The sequence below is a fragment of the Cucurbita moschata genome, unplaced genomic scaffold, assembly GCF_002738365.1.
Source record: "Cucurbita moschata cultivar Rifu unplaced genomic scaffold, Cmos_1.0 Cmo_Scf00260, whole genome shotgun sequence".
In the NCBI taxonomy this organism is placed as follows: domain Eukaryota; kingdom Viridiplantae; phylum Streptophyta; class Magnoliopsida; order Cucurbitales; family Cucurbitaceae; genus Cucurbita; species Cucurbita moschata.
The window spans coordinates 850-19,310 of record NW_019268776.1 but is presented as its reverse complement, the minus strand read 5'-3'; the positions used below and the strand labels follow the sequence as shown (position 1 = coordinate 19,310).

General features: G+C 33.1%; 1 long non-coding RNA gene across 1 annotated transcript; it reads right to left on the bottom strand.

Moving 5' to 3' along the window:
* Positions 1–1,243: 1,243 nt before the first annotated feature.
* Positions 1,244–2,038, bottom strand: LOC111440450. The gene is made up of 3 exons (XR_002709939.1): positions 1,903–2,038; positions 1,746–1,817; positions 1,244–1,420 (listed from the first exon to the last, which is right to left on the bottom strand). It is a non-coding gene; the product is annotated as an uncharacterized LOC111440450 (long non-coding RNA).
* Between the last annotated feature and the right edge of the window lie 16,423 nt (positions 2,039–18,461).

Genomic DNA, 18,461 nt, shown 5'->3' with positions numbered 1-18,461 from the left:
AAGTAGGAATAAAATTTAAATTTAAGTTTGTTGTATATATGTACATATAAGCTTATGCTTTTGAGACCACGTTTATTATCTTCTTCATCCTTTAGTATTATTAGTCTCGTATGATTTATTTTACATATTAGTAAATTGATCTACATGAGAGAAAAATATTAAACTAAAAATTATTCATAATATGCCGTAGAAATTGTATAACATGATAGGACTATGTAAATCATAATAGAAGAAATGAAATGCCTACTGATGATGTATAATAGAAGGAACAATTTTATGTGGCAGATTTAATATTAATTTGTTAATTATATTTAATAAGCTTGTCTGGCTCAATTGGTAGGTGCAAGTTTTTTTTTTTTCTTTTTTTTTTCCTTTTTCTAGCTATTTAGAACCTTAACTTTGTATGTGTTCTCTTTAGGAAAGTCATTGCTTTCTTGTTTAATACAACTTTTTCAATTATGCAATCTAAGGTGGAACGTATGGTCTATGTGCTAAGACATTTAAGGGTTTGCTTAGTTTCTAGTTATTGACATGGATTCAAAAGTTCATAAAAATAATTTATATTAAAAGTAATCCATTTGTGAAATAGTGGAAAGAAAATAATATCAACTTTAAACCAACCAAATAATACCTAGCCTAAATGCTACAATTTAAAGAAGAATATAATTACCCTAGCTTAGATTTCATGACCTTCAACTTCATTTTGGTATTTATTTTTTCTAACCCAAATAAAGACATTTGTAACAAAATTGATGGAAATTTAATTTACAATGGTTTCTTTTGACCATGGATCATTCTTTGGCCTATTTGATTTACATATCAGGTGGGTATCCCATAATCAATGGGCTCCACGTTTGGGACAGATCTTATAATAAACTCTTGAAAATTTAATTTGCATACGATTGTCATATAATGAAGAGTGTCCATGGCCTAATGGATAAGGCATTTGACTTCTAATCAAATGATTGTGGGTTTGAGTCTGGGTTTGAGTCCTACTAGCTTTAAAACTTTACAATTTTAGTTTCTTAATCTTAAAATTGTTTGGGTAAGGCATTGACGACAAACATGTGTCATACTTTTGGGTGACGGTTTGGGAAAAGAGAAAGGTAGAGCGTCAAGCATCTAGTAGACACATAAGTTACAAATTTCAGACTTGATTGTCTCTGTCTGACTCAAATCGTGATCCGCACCCTATGCACCGACCCTGACTCAAATCGTGACCCGCACCCTATGCACCGACCCAATTTGAGATTCATACCACCTTTGCACATCCGACCGCCTCTGCGCGTATGTTGTCGTACATGATATTTGTGCATGCGACCCCTTTGTGCATATGTTGGTCCATAACCAACGAGTGATACTTCTTTTTGCATTTGTTTGACCTTTATTTGTCTGTATTTTTCTCGATTTCGATATTAACCTAATTTTGATGGGAAATTATGTCCAACCAGAAGAATTTTAGAAATTTTTAGCACCAATTCTGTGGAAAATGGAGATGGACATGATCATTTATATATTACAATAAAGTTGTTACTACATACATGACATGATTAATGTGTATGCAAAATATTCATATAAAATATTTCATAAAAGGTGTGACGTGCTCCCACGTTCCTAATAAAATCTTTAAAACAATAATGCGAAAAATAAATCTTGTGAAGTTTAGATAAAATAATGAAAAATAAAAACATTGACGCGAACTAATCTAAGGACTACTAAATAGACATAAATTGTGTCTACCCTACCTCTAGTTCCATGGCTTTCGTCATGGCTTTCGTCATGGCGTCGTCATCCGTACCTTGGTGCGTAACCTTTACCTAAAAAATAAGAGTATTACGTGGTTTAAGTAGTTTAAGAAATACGTAGTAAGTAACTACACATTTGGTGTCTAGAAATACAAACACATGTGACATGATAGGTTCTAATGGCATTGCCTTAGGTAGCTTTCCAGTTCCGACAAGGTTGGATGTATAGTACTTTCCTATGCACTACCGAACCACGAGCACATGGACCCACCTGAGGGCTCATGTACTGCTTAGGCCTGTCTCAATGGACTATGACTCGCTAATGTGCTTTCAGACACCATGGAGGGAAAACGCCTGCGTAACATCGTGACGAACATGATTGTCGTAAGTCGTAAAGTACACATTTGTACTAATCATAATAGAAAAGTATCACGATGCATACGACACATAAAAATTCATGAGGTCCCCATGCCTTAAAAAAAATGAAATAAATTTATAATGCAAGTCAAACCTCCATTCCATTTATAATGTAATTATGCAGACATAATTCTTATCAAATCTTTCATATACACGTCATAACACATCATAGATTATCATCGTAATAACATATTATTATAACATAGTATAGTCACACTATAGAGCTTATAAACATGGCATAACACAACATTGGATAGCATAACAATCATAATTATGACATGCTCAAGGGACACACGTATGCGTTATAATACGCAATACAATTCATCAAACCAAGCAAATAATAGTCACTTACTTGATAGGTTTAGCAAGGGTTGTTAGTATATCTTTGGAGCTAGTCTAATTTGGTGATGGCTTAATGGGACATTTTGAGATTAATAAAACTTACAATATGTTGCATGAACACTTCTTTTTACCGAAGATGAAGTAGGATGTTCACAAGTTTTGTAGTCAAGAATAATTGTTTAGGGATGATGCAAAGCATGTTGCTAACTTATTCTTTAAGGAAGTAGTAATATTACATGGAGACCCAAGAATAATTGTTAGAGATAGGGATGTTAAACTTTTAAATCACTTTTGGAATGTATTGTAGGGTAAGTTGGGTACCATGTTGTTGTTTTCAACTTCATGTCATCCTCAGACTAATCGATTGATGGGATATTATTTCTAAGAATGTTAAGTTTTGAGACAAAGTTTGTCATTTGTAGAGAGAGAAATTCATAGTACCACTCATTGTTCTCCTTTTCAAGTTGTTTATGAATTAATTTCACTAACGCTCCTTGATTTGTTTCCTATTCCTTCTAATATTTTTTGTGAGTGAACCAGCCACAAGTAAGATAAATTTGATCAATGTATTACACAAAGAGGTGAAGGGTTGCTTTAGGAATTAACAAAGAACGGAAGAAAATTATTTTTCGACCTGTGATTGGCTTTGGATACATTTTCACAAAGAGCGATTCACATCTCAAAGAAAGACCAAGTTACATCAAAGGGGGATGGCCCTTATCAAATTCTTAAAAGAATTAATAACAATGCCTATAAAATTAATCTTCTCGGAGAATTTTCAGTATGTTCTATTTTCAATGTTAATGACTTGACTCCTTTTCATGTAGGTAATAACTTTCCTGATTTGAGGACGAATCATTTTATGGAGAGGGAAGATGAACACAGAGTATTATATACTTTCAAATATATGTATATTCTATGAATATTGAACATTATATACTTTTGTTTTAAAATAACCTAAATGCATGTATAAATCATATTCAGTAAAAAAAATTATTAAAATTTGAAAAGAAACTCATTCATATTATAACATATGTATTTAAAAATAGTATAAAGTAAATGAATAGTTTAAAAATAGTATAAAATATTGAGGTATGAGAAATTTAAAATATATATAAAAGGAAGTACAATTAGTAAAGTAATAAAAGATGAATCCAATTATAATGGAACATACACATGCTGATTCGCCCGAATCCAAGCTAAGACGACTGGACTCATGAGATTTTAGTTTTATCAACCTATGCACCAAGGGAAACTGAAATGTTGTTCAAGATTTAGAAGGCGTAAATGATTTTAGTATTAATCTTGCCAATTTTAAAAATATCTAAAACAAAACTTTTCTTTTAGGTAAGTTTTAAAATTCCTAATTCTCAAAGAAACACATTTTTAAAATTTTTATCAATAAATCTATATAATGACTATAATAATATTTTGGTTATATAGGTATTTAAATAAAATATAATTTTAACAGTGACATAATATTCGAGGCCAAAAACTTTATTTTAAAATATTTAACCATCTTTTATCATTATTTTCTTAATTTCTTTTTCATTTTAAAAGTGAACACGATTCTAAATAATGAAGGGTCAAGCTTTAAACTTTACCTAAAAGGAATTAATAAAATAAAAAATGAGTTACAAAAGCTAACAGGGAAGGAGTAGTGATAAAATTAAGAAAGTTAAGGTGACCGTCCCACCCTGCTATGGAATATATGTTGTAATAACCAAAATTTACACAACACTTTTAACTAATTCTGTTTAAATATAACTATGTACCACTCATTTTGGCTGTATTTATGTATATATAAGAGATAGAATCCAATTATGTTTGTAAAAAAAGGTTGAACTATCTTTGAGAAGAAAATGAAGTCTCTAAGCATATTCTGTTTAATGGTGTTGGTTGTCTTGGCATCGAACAATATGATGAAGTTTTGTTTTGCAGAATCTAAGTTACAATTACCGTTCTCTCGTTGGAAAGTGACTATTTTAAATGGGATGACTACTTCAACTTTAATTGTTCATTGCAAGTCGGCAAATGACGATCTGGGCGAGCACGTACTTCGCGCTGGAGATAATTATAACTGGAGTTTTAAAGAAAATTTTTGGACTTCTACGTTGTTTTGGTGCCATTTTAGCAGCAACTATGGACAAGTTAGTGGAGATGTTTTTTGGCCAGTAAAAGGGTATTGGTTTAATGATCAATGTGATGATAATAATTGCATTTGGGCAGGTCGTGAGGAAGGTATTTACTTGTATTTTGGATCTCTCAATATATTCAAGTTAATGTATCATTGGAAATGATGCACTTTGACTTTCATTCAATTTCAATAAATAATTTTATGAATAAAAATGTTCGTTATCTTTTTTTTTTAGGTTAAAAGGTTCCATTGTGATCAAATTTGATTTTCAAAATTTTAAAACTTATATTATATCTTCAAACTAATTAGTTCTGATAGGATATATAATTTAAACATTGAATGCAGAAGACTTCATTTAAATTCCATAAAACATAACCTTTATCTTAAAACACGGCCATGAACTTGTTGGGATATAGAGCCTGATGCCGAGATCTGGTACAGATATATTTGAAAGCTATTTGGATAGGATTTGATATTCATATATTTGTTAGATTGTATGGTGCAGGTTTAAATCTTTGGAAGTTATATTTAGTAAATTGAAACAATGGCACAGGGAGTGACTACCTCCATTAATAAAAACATTAGCCAATATTCCTCCTTGTATTTCCTCTCTCCTGTTCTTTGGGTTGATCTTGATCGAGTGTGTGCATTGTTGAGCGATCCTGGTATCAGAGCTAACAACTGGTATCGATCCTAACAGGACTTACGTGTTTCGAAAACATCTTTAACACGGCACAAGAAAAGACTAAATAAAATAAATAAACGTCTAAGTTAAAAACAGCCTATTCTAGCCTAAGTCTAACCTGAAAAATGTAGTAGCACATGACTTGAGTATTTAAAGAATACTCAGTAAGTTACCTCACTATTGGGGTAATTTGGACGTGTACCATATACTCTACACACAGCCCATACATATGAGTATGGGCTCACCAGTTAGTTTGCGCACCGCTGGGCCACTTTCCTTGTCGGGCGAGCATACTCGGGGAGCTCCTTAAGCCAGACACCAGTTAGAACTAGTAACCATCACGACAGCGCTATGCAAAACATAACGATCATTGTCCTGCCATTGGATGTACGCGTCCGTACCCTCGTGATGGAATAGGGGTATCCCCCAAATGCATGAGCACACATAATGCATGAGGTCCCAAATATTTCTACTTTTATCATTAATGAATATAACCCCGCTAGCACACATAATGCTTAACATGTAATTTCTGATTATTTAGTCTACGTATCATCTTTCATTTCATTTATCATGATATCATGTCATTCATAACATGTTGTATACATACAATTTAGAAAACATAACATAACGCTCCATGCTTTAACATGTCATTTCATAACGTGCAATTCATACAACAATTACCTCAATGGTCACACAAAACAATCTAAACATAACACATCACATCACAATATATCGTATCGTAAACATGTCATATCATAAACACTTCGTGGTCATATCGTTTCGTAACTTATCATAGCCTTAACGTTCTTATACTAATCATAGTCATATCGTTATGTGAACGTACCTTAGTCATATCATCACAAGAATGTATCCTAACGCTATCGTTCTATCAATCTATCGCAAACTTATCCTTTTCTACCCATATCCTAACCATATTCTTTCATCAATCTCCCCTATCCATAGCACTCCGGTATGTAGCCTAACCTTACCGTTTCATGAACGTATCTTACTCCTATCGTTACCTTTCGTTTTGTGCATCCTTCTCGTATCCTATCTCAAACATATCCTTAAACACATCATATCATAATTATTATCATACAATTCACATATTATAACATAATATAAACATATTATAAGCATACCGTTCCACAGATAATTCACACATATCAGTATATATGACACGTGTAGAACCACAGGCACAAGCCTTGAGTATTTAAATTTACGAAGTAAACCAACTGTTGGTGTCGGAAAATATAATCAGATGCAATCATAGTGGGACCTACCTTTTCATACAACTTTTCCCTCGTCTCTACTTTCCAGTCCATGTAGGGTTGTCTGTGTAATACTTTTCTATACATGACTCATGCACGTGAATATGGAACGACTAGGCTAGCTCAGATATGTACCCCAAGCTTCACTACAGGCTTGTATAAGCTCACACTGTCGAAAGCCGCGGAGGGAAAGGAGCGTGTATAATATCATGGTCTACGCGTCCGCACCAATCAAATGGGGATGTATCCCAATACATGTGGCATTTGTTTCAAATTGTGATACATATTGAAATTTATGCCCTAAAGCCTCGTAATTAATTATTTAATTTTTAATAATAATTTGGATTATTTTAATTTAATTTAATATTATCTATGGTATGAAAAATCAAATGTTATTAATGTAATCCTGAACAATATATGGTTTACATACCAAAGGATAATGTTCAAGTAATAACCTAAAGGGTCTATAGTATAGGGATAAGGTTGGGTGCCTTATCCTAGTAACACTATTGATATGACCCACTTTGTACTCTTACAAATTGTTTGGTCTAAATCGTTCATGTGGAGACATGTGAGTGGGGTATCTTATACAATGAGTTTCTATAAGAATTGATCATGATTTTGCCAAAGGCAGGGATTTTGCCAACTCTAGGACCCTCGTAGAATACATAAGTTAAAAAACATACTTTTGATGAGAGCCTACAAGTAGGTGCTTATGGAGTAATTTTATACTTATTCTTGCTATTGTTTGTTTCCAGATGGACCATATACCGCAGGGAATTTTTTAATCGAGTCATTCAATTTTTATGTCATTTTGAATAATACTTTAATGTCACTCTCTCGAAACTCGTGTTATTTTGTAAATTATTTTTCCTTTATCTCTCCGGACACAGATTTGCACTTTTTATGACACTTACTTTTTATGTTCACTTCGATTTTTTCATGTTTCCTATTTTAAAAAATTAAAAATTTATACGTCCATTCGTCCTCGTGAGTCTACATACCTATTCGTAATTTATAGCCTCAAAAAATATATCGTTATAAGTTGTACATTTTTTACTTTCATAATAATATTTTATTTTTCTTTCTCCATAGAATTCCACAACTTTTATATCGACAAAGTGTGGATAAAATTTAAGTTTAAGTGTGTTATATATATGTACATATAAGCTTATGCTTTTGAGACCATGTTTATCATTCCTTTTGAGACCATGCTTTTCAGACGATGTATTTTATATATTAGTAAGTTGGTGTACGTGAGAGAAAAATATTAAACTAAAAATTATTCATAATATGCCGTAGAAATTGTATAACATGATAGGACTATGTAAATCATAACAGAAGAAATGAAATGCCTACGCATGATGTAATAATAGAAGGAACAATTTTATGTGCCAATTTTAATATTAATTTGTTATTTTCACTTAATAAGCTTGTCTAGCTCAATTGGTAGAGTGCAAGACTCTTAACCTTGTGCTTGTGTGTTTCAACCCCATACTGGGTGTATTTTTTTTTTTTTTCATTTTATTCTATTTTTTTCTAAGTCTAGTTATTTAAAACCATAACTTTGTATGTGTTCTCTTTAGGAAGTCATTGATTTTTAAGCGACTAGTATACTATCTTAACCCAAAAAGACCTCAATGTTAGCACTTGATTTTGAAACAATCAAGTTGCTATCTCACGATAAACTTTAGGTAACACTTGATTTTAAGTAATCTATTAAGATTAGAGTCTCTAAGTTTTTGGTTGATTATGGTTTGTTGCATTGGCCATGTTGTTTGTGGGATTTGTCGTTGCTTTCTTGTTTAATAAAACTTTTTCAATTATGTTATCTGAGGTGGAACGTATGGTCTATGTGCTAAAACATTTGAGGGTTTGCTTAGTTTCTAGTTATTGACATGGAATCAAAAGTTCATAAAAATAATTTATATTAAAAGTAATCATTGTTGAAATAGCGGAAACAAAATAATATCAACTTTAAACAAACGAAATAATACCTAACCAAAGTGCTACAATTTAATTAAGAATACAATTACCCTAGCTTCGATTCCATGACCTTCACGGAAATGTCTCATCCGTACAAGGGTACTTTACCTTTCTCTTAAAAATAAGAGTAGAACATGATTTGAGTATTTTATGATATATTTAATAAGTAAACTCACTCTTTGGATTAGGAAATGCAATTATATGTAATCATGATTGAGACCTGTCCTTTCTTTATCATCATGGCCTTGTCTCACTTTCAAGTTCGGGCTTAAATTGGATGCGAATTACTTTTCTACATACAACCCTTGTGCATGGACTCCAAAGCAAGTTTGTATATGTATCATTTGACCTAGCCTTCAACTAGTGTACCCTCACGCCACAAAAAAAACTTGACATAAATCATGGCATATAGGTATGAAGCAGGTCATAACATTGTTCTTTCATAAGATAGCTTTCATGAATAACATATTTTGTTTAACGGTATTTTATAATCCTGATATAAACATGTTAACATGGTGTGTGTAGCATAACATAGAGAAGTATTATGTATCATAAAACACGAGTGCAACAACTCAAAGAAAGGATAAAACTAACCCAAGGAAACAAAGAGAATAATTTAATGCATTTATATAAGGACAACCGTCTTAAGCAAGAAATTTCTATGCCTTAAAAATTAATGGAAGGATTTAAGACATTTGAAAAATAATTGGAAAAGAAGAGGTAAATGAAAGAGACAAAAAAAATGACATTTTTTTTCCAATTTAGAAAGTACTTTCCCATCTTTAATTCATTATCTAGAATGAATTTTAATATTCTCAAGAAAGGAAAAATGATCGGGATGAAATGTTTTTAGAAAAAATTTATATTTTTTTGAAAAAAATAATAATAAAATATTAAAAAAATGAGACATTACCAAAGTATCCCNAAATTTATGAGTCAAACTAAACTGATTTTATTAACTGAGGGTTCAAAATGAATTAATTTTGTAAATATTTGAATATTTGAGTTTAGTTTGTTCCCTTTTATACCAGTAAAATTAGGTTTCATTCTCAATTACTCCCATGGAAATGAAAGAAACATGTTATCATTGTATTGAGATAGGTAACCTGCATATTAACAAATGTTTTTATTTCTTATTAGTAGTATTTTAGTTATTTTCAAAAACTACCAATGGGAGCTATTGTTAACCATTTGTCATTGGCACTAACACGTGTTCTAAAGTGTAATGCAATAGTCCTTTAAATTTGAAGCTGATGAATAAGGATGTCGTTTCAACATTTTATATTCTTGTTGTAAATGAGAGCAATTATCGACATGTTCGGTAACGAGCTCTTCTTATTGTTTATAATAAAAATATAGCCATGTTTGATAACAATTTTTTTTCTTTAATTAAAAAATATATTTTTGAAACATGTGGGTATTATGGAAATGCCACTTGATTTTTTTGTTAAGCAAGGAGGATACTATCTCATGTAGATCATTAGGATAGTCCTTTGGAGTTTAAGCAACCTTGTGACTACCCTAACCCAAGAGGAACTCAAAGTTAGCACTTTATTAAGCAATTAGGTTACTATCTATTGATAAATTTTAGAATGAGCATTTAAGCGTTTAAAGTGGTTATTATCTTATGATTAATACGTAATTTGGATGCTTCCCTAAATTAGAATGAGCTCCTCGTGAGACCTTGACTTTTAAGTAATTAGGAGACCACCTTAATAACATGTATTAAGTAAGCTTATCACACACCAAAACAATGCCAAGGCACAAAGTAGGCTAAGAACACAGTCAAAGACTTGTTGGGATATGGAGTCTGATGCCTAGATTTGGTATAGATATATTTGGAAGATATTTCGATATGATTTGATAGAGATATATTTGCTAGATTATATGTAGTAGGTTTAAATCTTTGGAAGCTATATTTAGTAAATTGAAACCATATAAATACCCAGGGAGTGTGCTCAAAACGTACTTCCCTTCCTTCTCTATATTTTCTATTGTTGTTCATACCTTACATCATCAATAATAAAACCTTTAGCCAATTTAAAACAATAATGCAGAAAATAAATCAGGTAAAGTTTAGATAAAATAAAGAAAAATAAAGATATTGCTTTGAATTAACTTAAGGGTTACTAAATAAACATAAAGTGTTATTAACCTACCACTGGTTCAATGGGCTTCATCGCGACGTCACCGTCCGTACTTTGGTACCTTACCTCTACTTGAAAAAATAAGAGTAGTATTTTGTTTTAGTTGATGGTGTTAATATAACACATGCGGAAGCAATTTGGATCTTAGGCACTTTTAGAACATCAATTATTGGAAATAACTAGCATGTTCATAAGTATTAAAACTTAATGAGTTTAAATACTAACCTCTTGTAGTTCAAACTCCTTTTGCCTCACGAACTGGTTTCGAACCACCACTAGTGTCTTCTCCACTATCCTCCGGCCTTAGAACGGGATTGTGGAATCCGATGAGTGACTAAATTTGGGAGGGATTTTGTATATCTGAAGAGAGTGTTTGTGAGAGGTTTTTCTCAAGGTTTTTCACCAAGATAAAGAAGACCTTCCACGTATCATGATCACTCTATTTAAAGAGTCATGTTTGCATGTTCATGCAAACTTGAGATCACCAAATTTTGACACTTAAAATTCCCCTCAAATGTTTAGGATTATGTGGCAAGCATGCATGTTTGAGTTAACCAAATTTTGACACTCAAAATTCCACTCAAACTTGTGGGGTTTATTTGGCAAACATGTAAGTTTGGTTAAACCAAATTTTGACACCTCAAAATTCCACTAACATGGATTTTTCCATTAGATGAAAGTTAACATTTTGACTTTCTTCATATTAATTCAACAATTAATTTGAATAATGAATTTCAAATTAAAGTAACATTAAATGATTAATTAAACTATTTAATTAATATTTAATATTAATTCAAATGCCAATCCCAATCAATTCCGACACATAATTGATTAAGATATTTAAAGCTTATTTAAATATCTCAGATTCTCTCTTTTTGTTTAATTCGTAAATAAAACAAAATTGCGGTTAAATATATCGTATATATGTAACGCATATTCCATAATTTGAATTCGAACACTTCGAACTCACTCATCACACTGTTCTATGGTTTAGTCCGATATGAGCTAGCAGAAGGACCTAATGGACCTATAGATCATGGGCTCCAACGATCCAAGATTAACCGGTTAAACTCATTAACCTGGTTAACCAACATTCGTTAACTACTAGCACACTCCACTATAGCCTAGTAGTTGCACTCCCCTCACTATAGATATATTTCTGTCCATCTGATATAACCATGATTAGTAAGTCGATCCTTCACAGGTTGTTCGTAACTAGAGCTGGATTAATTTACCGTTTTACCCCTGAAGTTACTTCTTGTTCCTTATGTCTCACTGATCCTCTAATGAATAATTGGTTTGTGGTCCAACTAGTAAACCGAATCCCTCTCAGGCCAATGAGAGGGTGGGGCCCCTTGTTCAAGACCTGGAGTCAGTGCTTAAGGGAACTACCTTTCTTCTATCCCTAAAAGTGGGTAGGAGTGAATTCCGTCTTGCACCCCACATCCCCAGCCATTCACCCAGTCTTACCCCTGAAATGGGAGGCCTGTTGAGTCGGCAAACTAGAGCCACTCTCACCCATGCAAATCTAAGGATAATTCCGAATAAACAGGAGTTCATGGTTAGCTCAGGATTAAAACCGAGTTACCTAGGTTATCGAATGAAAAGAAAATCAGTCTCAACAGTGAACGACATTATAAAGTGAGAGTAGTTTTCTTCATGGTCCGATCTTATGCAATACTCATTGCATAGGACGCCCCCATTCACATGTCTCCACATGTACAAATTAGTGATCACATTGTTTATATCATATATAAAAGTGGGCCGCATCCATAGTGTCCCCAGAATAAGGTACTCAGCCTTATTCTTATACTATAGATCATTTTGACTATATACTTGTATTTGATCCACTCTTATGTCTCTACATATAGTTCAAGTAATCATACTATAGCCAGAGTGTTCTTAGTTTATTGGATTTAGATTAATGATCGTAAAGCTCACTTTATTCAATAACAATTTTTACTGAATAAACATCAATAATAACTTTATGGAGAATAGAATATATCTTTGTTTACAAACTATGAGTTTTAGGACATAAAACCCAACATTAGTATTTTAAGAAATACTTAGTAAGTAACCGCACACGTTTGATATCCAGAAACAAAAACACACCTGACATTCTAGGACCTATAATTAAAAGACAACATGACAAACTTATAGGCATGACCTATAGAGGTTTACGCATCATAGATTATCATTATGATAACGTATTATTACATCATAATATAGTCACACTATAGTATAGCTTATAAACATGGTATAACACAATATTGGATAGCATAGCAATCATAATTATGACATGTGCAAGGTTAACGGGAATGCGCCATAATATGTGAGTTGCTAGATCGACACACAATGAATTTGGCTGGGGTGCTAAGTTCGCATGGGTTAACTAGGGTTTGTCTTTGATTATTGCACCAATGGGGACTACTCCTTGATGGTTACTGTAGCACCCAAAAATGAAGGAAATTAACTCCAATGAGAATAAGCCACCTATGTAAGTCCCAAAGGATCCCAGGAATGATATTAAGAGGATTAACCACAAGGGTCTTAAACAATGATTTCTATACCCTAAAGAGTAATTATAATGATTAAGTCTTTCGAGAAGGATTGGGAATGGAAAAGTAAGCCAAAATCACGAAAATGTAGTTTTTCTAATTATTAAGGATCTTTCCTTATTTTTAATTCCTTATCTAGAAGGAATTTTAAGATGCTCCAAAAACTAAAAAAAAAAATGACCAACAATAGATGATGAATTTTTAGAAAAGTTATAGATTTTTCAGAAAAAAATAATAATAAAGTATTCAAAAGTGGAAAATTACCAAAATACCCCATAAATTATGGATACGTCATTCTGCTCAAAATCCGAACCTCGAGAGTGACCACTTACAAAAAAAAAAAAAAAAAAAAAAAAAATCCCTTAGAATCTTAAAATCCAGCCATTGGATCTCCTCCAAAATTGGACACCATCTAGAACTGTAACGAACCGAAATTTCTACTTAATTTAAGGTCGCTACTATATACATACCATAAACATTGAATGCGGAAGACTTCATTAAATTCCATAAAACATAACCTTTATCTTAAAACACAGCCATGGACTTACGTGTTTCGAAAACATCTTTAAAACAACACAACAAAAGACTCGAAATAAAATAAATAAACGTTTAAGTTTAAAACATCCTATTCTATCCTAAGTCTAAGAAAATAAATGCCACTATCCTATGCATGTGCCATGATCTCGAGTTGCGATGCCGTCGTCAGCCGTACAGGAATGCCTTGCCTTAACCTGAAAAATATAGTAGCACATGGCTTGAGTATTTAAAGAAATACTCAGTAAGTGACCCCACTATTGGGGTTAAATGCAACAATCACATGCAATGAAATGATGGGACCTATCTTTTGTTTCGTTTCGTTTCGTTTCATTTCGTTTTGTTTCGTTTTCCCTATGGTGTAATCCTAACAGGTAATCGTGAACGTGTACCATATACTCTACACGCAGCCCATACGTGCGAGTATGGACTCACCAGCTAGTTCGCAAACCGCTGGGCCACTGTCCCTAGCCGGTGGGCATGCTCTGGGGGCCAACCGGGACCCGTTAAAACTAAAACCGTCACGGCAGTGCTATGCAGGGCATAACGATCGTTGTCCTGCCATTTGGATGTAAGCGTCCGTACCCTCGTGATGGGATAGGGGTATCCCCCCAAATGCATGATCACACAATATGCATGAGGTCCCACTAGTCCTACAGTCATCATTTAATGAACATAACCCCGTGTCACATTTTTATGCTTACATGTCATTTTCATTCTCATTTCGTTACATATCATACATATACCTAGCGGGGTTATGTATCATGCAATTTACCGTATTTCATGTCATACAATTCATTTAGTTACAATCCAATACTCATACAACAAGCTTAATCGTACAAGGGCCATACATCGTCACATGCATTCATATCACATCAACTAAGCAGTATAAATAACATACATTCACGTTCACATGATTTCGTACTTAAGCACGATAATCTAGCATACAATGTATCATATCATAACCAAGTCATAACGCAAACACTTCATAGTCATATCATTCTCTAATTTACCATAGCCTTAACGTTCTTATACCTATCACAGACATATCATTACATGACGTACCTTAGTCATATCGTCACAAAAACGTACCCTAACGCTATCGTTCTATCAATCTATCAATCTATCAAAAACCTATCCCTTTCTACCCATAACCTAACTGTATTCTTTCATCAACTCTCCTATCCATAGCACTCCGGTATGTAACCTAACTCTAACGTTTCATGAACGTATCTTACTCCTATCGTTACATTTCGTTTTGTGCATCCTTATCGTACCCTATCTCAAACGTATCCTTGAGCACATCATACCATAATTATTATCATACAAACCACATATTATAACATAACATAACATATAGGAAGCATATCGATCCACAGACAATTCACACATATCAATATATATGACACATGCAGAACCACAGGCCACGTGTCAACATAAAATATAACCATGCCGATAGTAAGGTCACTTACCTGGCTAGCTTAAGTCGTTGTCACGAATATATCTTTAATGAAAGTTTGGTTCCGTCCTTTGAAATCCGGGTCAACCTATATAAGCCAATGACATTAGTTTCGGGTTTGAATTCTACAACATTATTTCTCTAATTTACATTGGTCCATTGTTAGAAGTCTTGAAATGTTATATATCTATAATTACATTTTTATTAAAAATCTCATTTTTCATGGTTACTGTGGTATAAAAAGTGATACAGCTAAGTTATTCTGAGCTTTACTGTTATCTGTATTTACCTTTCCCTCCATATTTAGTTTCTGTTTTTAATTCCCTAATTTTTTTTATCTATTGCGTTTTAATTATGTTCTCATGTATTCCAATTTTACAGTGGATCTCTATTTCCATATCTTTCCTTATCTCAGTTTCCTATTCAGAAGTTTTCTTGATCATTCTATCTTTAATCTATTCATTTGGCTAATATTACTAATATGACATGATTAATCTAATATTACTAATATGACATGATTGACTAGAATTTGGAATAAGAATCGAGCAAGGTCGAGCTCTCAATCGTAAGTTATAAGTGTTTAGATTTTAGGTCTCCTATTCTAGTATTTCTTCAAAATTCGAGAACAATTCTCCACCATTTCCCTTCAAAAATTTTCCTACACTTTCTGAACAAGATTACCCAAAAGTTCTATTAAGGATTAGAGTGTTGAAAGTGGCTAGAAACCATTCCTCCAATCCAATCAGTCATTGAAGAGTTTCAAGGAAAATTTGAAAATCCAATCCGAGGATACCCGATAATTCATCAAGCAAGGACGATCCCAATCAATTTCTACACCTCCAATGAATGTAAATTGTAAGGGCTAATAGGGATTAGAGTGCTGAAAGTGGCTAGAAACCATTCCTCCAATCCAATCAGTCATTGAAGAGTTTCAAGGAAAATTTGAAAATCTAATACGAGGATACCCGATAATTCATCAAGCAAGGACGATCCCAATCAGTTTCTTCACCTCCAATGACTTGAGACCTTTAATAGGGAATCTCAGAATCTTATTTATCTGAATGTACATTATTTGTAATTTAAGCTAGGATGACAGAGCTCGTGTAAATTGTAAGGGCTCAAGTCATTAAGCGTAGGAATGGTATCAGAGCCTCTCAATTTTTGTGAGGGAAGGAGTTACTCGATCTTCAAGAACTAAATTGCAGAAACCAGGAAGATGATAAGAGAAACTCAAAAGAATTTGGAGTATGTGATAGCTGAGCGAATAGCTCTTGTGTTCTCGGTGGTAAGACGTGGGAAGCGCAGTAAGTCCGTTGGCAAGCTTGAGTGCTTAGTCATATGAAAAAATTCTGAAGAAAATCTTATCTACAACCTGACACCTTTATCAGAGACAAAACAAAGATTGACAACTTGTCAGCCACACAATAAAGGCTGACATGTGAATTAGAAGTGTTTGTAAATTACTAGTCTTTTAAATTATTAGTTTGCTTTAGGTCTTTTCTTACTTTAAGGAAATCAGATCATGCAGAGGTCATGTTCGACCAGATTTGATCTTATCTCTTAATTTGCGTTTTTCAAATTTACGTTAAAATCCGAAGTCTATAAAAGGACTTCATCAATGTAAAGAGGGCATCGATCGGCCGATAACTCTCTCTTGAATATCAATTGAAAAATTTAGAGAAAATTTATTCTACTCTATCTCTTATCTTATCTATCTCCGTATGAACGAATTTCTGAGAAAACTCAGAAAATCAAACCATTTCAAATATTCTACCGATGAAGAAGAAAGTTCAAATGAGCATAGAAGGGGAGAAAATCTCACAATCTCAAATACTGAAAATCAAGAATATCAGATTGACAAGATCGAAGATCAACTTCAAAATTGGACTATTCCAAAGGTAGATTCTAAAATTATCTACCAAATCTCAACCTTCAATTTTACTTAAAGATCATGCATCAAATTCTAAGAGAAAAATATCCCAATTCATAGTAATAAGGAATCTCTGAATCTTTTTTCAAGATCTCTTATACTCTAATGTAGAATTTAACTATCTTCACGTCGGTCTTGTCCAAGTCGCTGTAAAACCATTGTTCATTGGGTTAGGTATCCCAGTCCTATCTCCTTACGAGATAAGAGACATGAAGATTTCTCAAATTCTTTATTGGGGATCGTTCAATCCAATCTAGAGAATGGACCAGTCTATTTCAATTGTTATCCAAATTTTACTTTGTCACTCCACGACCCGCCCATATTATCAGCCCTCATGCTGGACTTACAATAAAAAAATTAGAACATCAAGGCTGAAACTCATTCTTCAGTCGTCATATTCAGGGTTTATTACAAACTCATGAATACAAATATTTTCCCAAGAGCATTAAGATCCTCACCAAAAAGATCAATCATGCTCATAGAAGAAATATTGGAAAGTCCTCAGTGACGGTTCCAAAAACTCTTTCTTGGGATTAAATAACCAGAAATACTCTCTGGAAAATAGAAGATGCTAATCTTCCGAGGAAAAAGGAATCTCAAAACCCATTACAAATCATTGAACATGGCGATGGAAGCGTTGAAATAAAATTCAACGAAGAACCTACGTCAGAATCAAAAGTAAAAGAATTCTTGAGTTCTAAACCAAGTATGTCGGCAGTTTCAAAATCAATGGATGACCCCTTAAACGTAAAAGAGGTCAATTATGATAATAAAAAAAAAAAAAAAAAAAAAAAAAAAAAAAGTGCATCAATTCACTGTGAAGATGGCTCAAGATCTCCAACCCATATGGATATGGATACTCAATCCGTCTACGAAAGTCAGCTAAATGTCATTACAACTGATTTCTAGATAGACGAAGAATTTTTTAAGGCAGATTTTATGTCAGCTGCCAACTCTTCAAAGAGAAAAGCTTTCTTCCAAACTTACAAAAAAGCTGAGCGAAGTGAATTAAGAGCTCAGTGGTATTCTCATATGGAAACCATAGAAGCAAACATACCATTCTTCGAATGGTTTGAAGAAAATATTTTGCAAATATGCACTTTGATTCAAAGAAGCTGGAAGACTACCAGAAGAGGTGAAGTATATTCAAAACATCCTCCGTTGGAAGAAGTCGAATTTGACAATTACTACGGAGAAAAAGTCAAAGTCAGTACTTTCAAAACTATCCCAGAAGGACTAGAAAAGGGTAA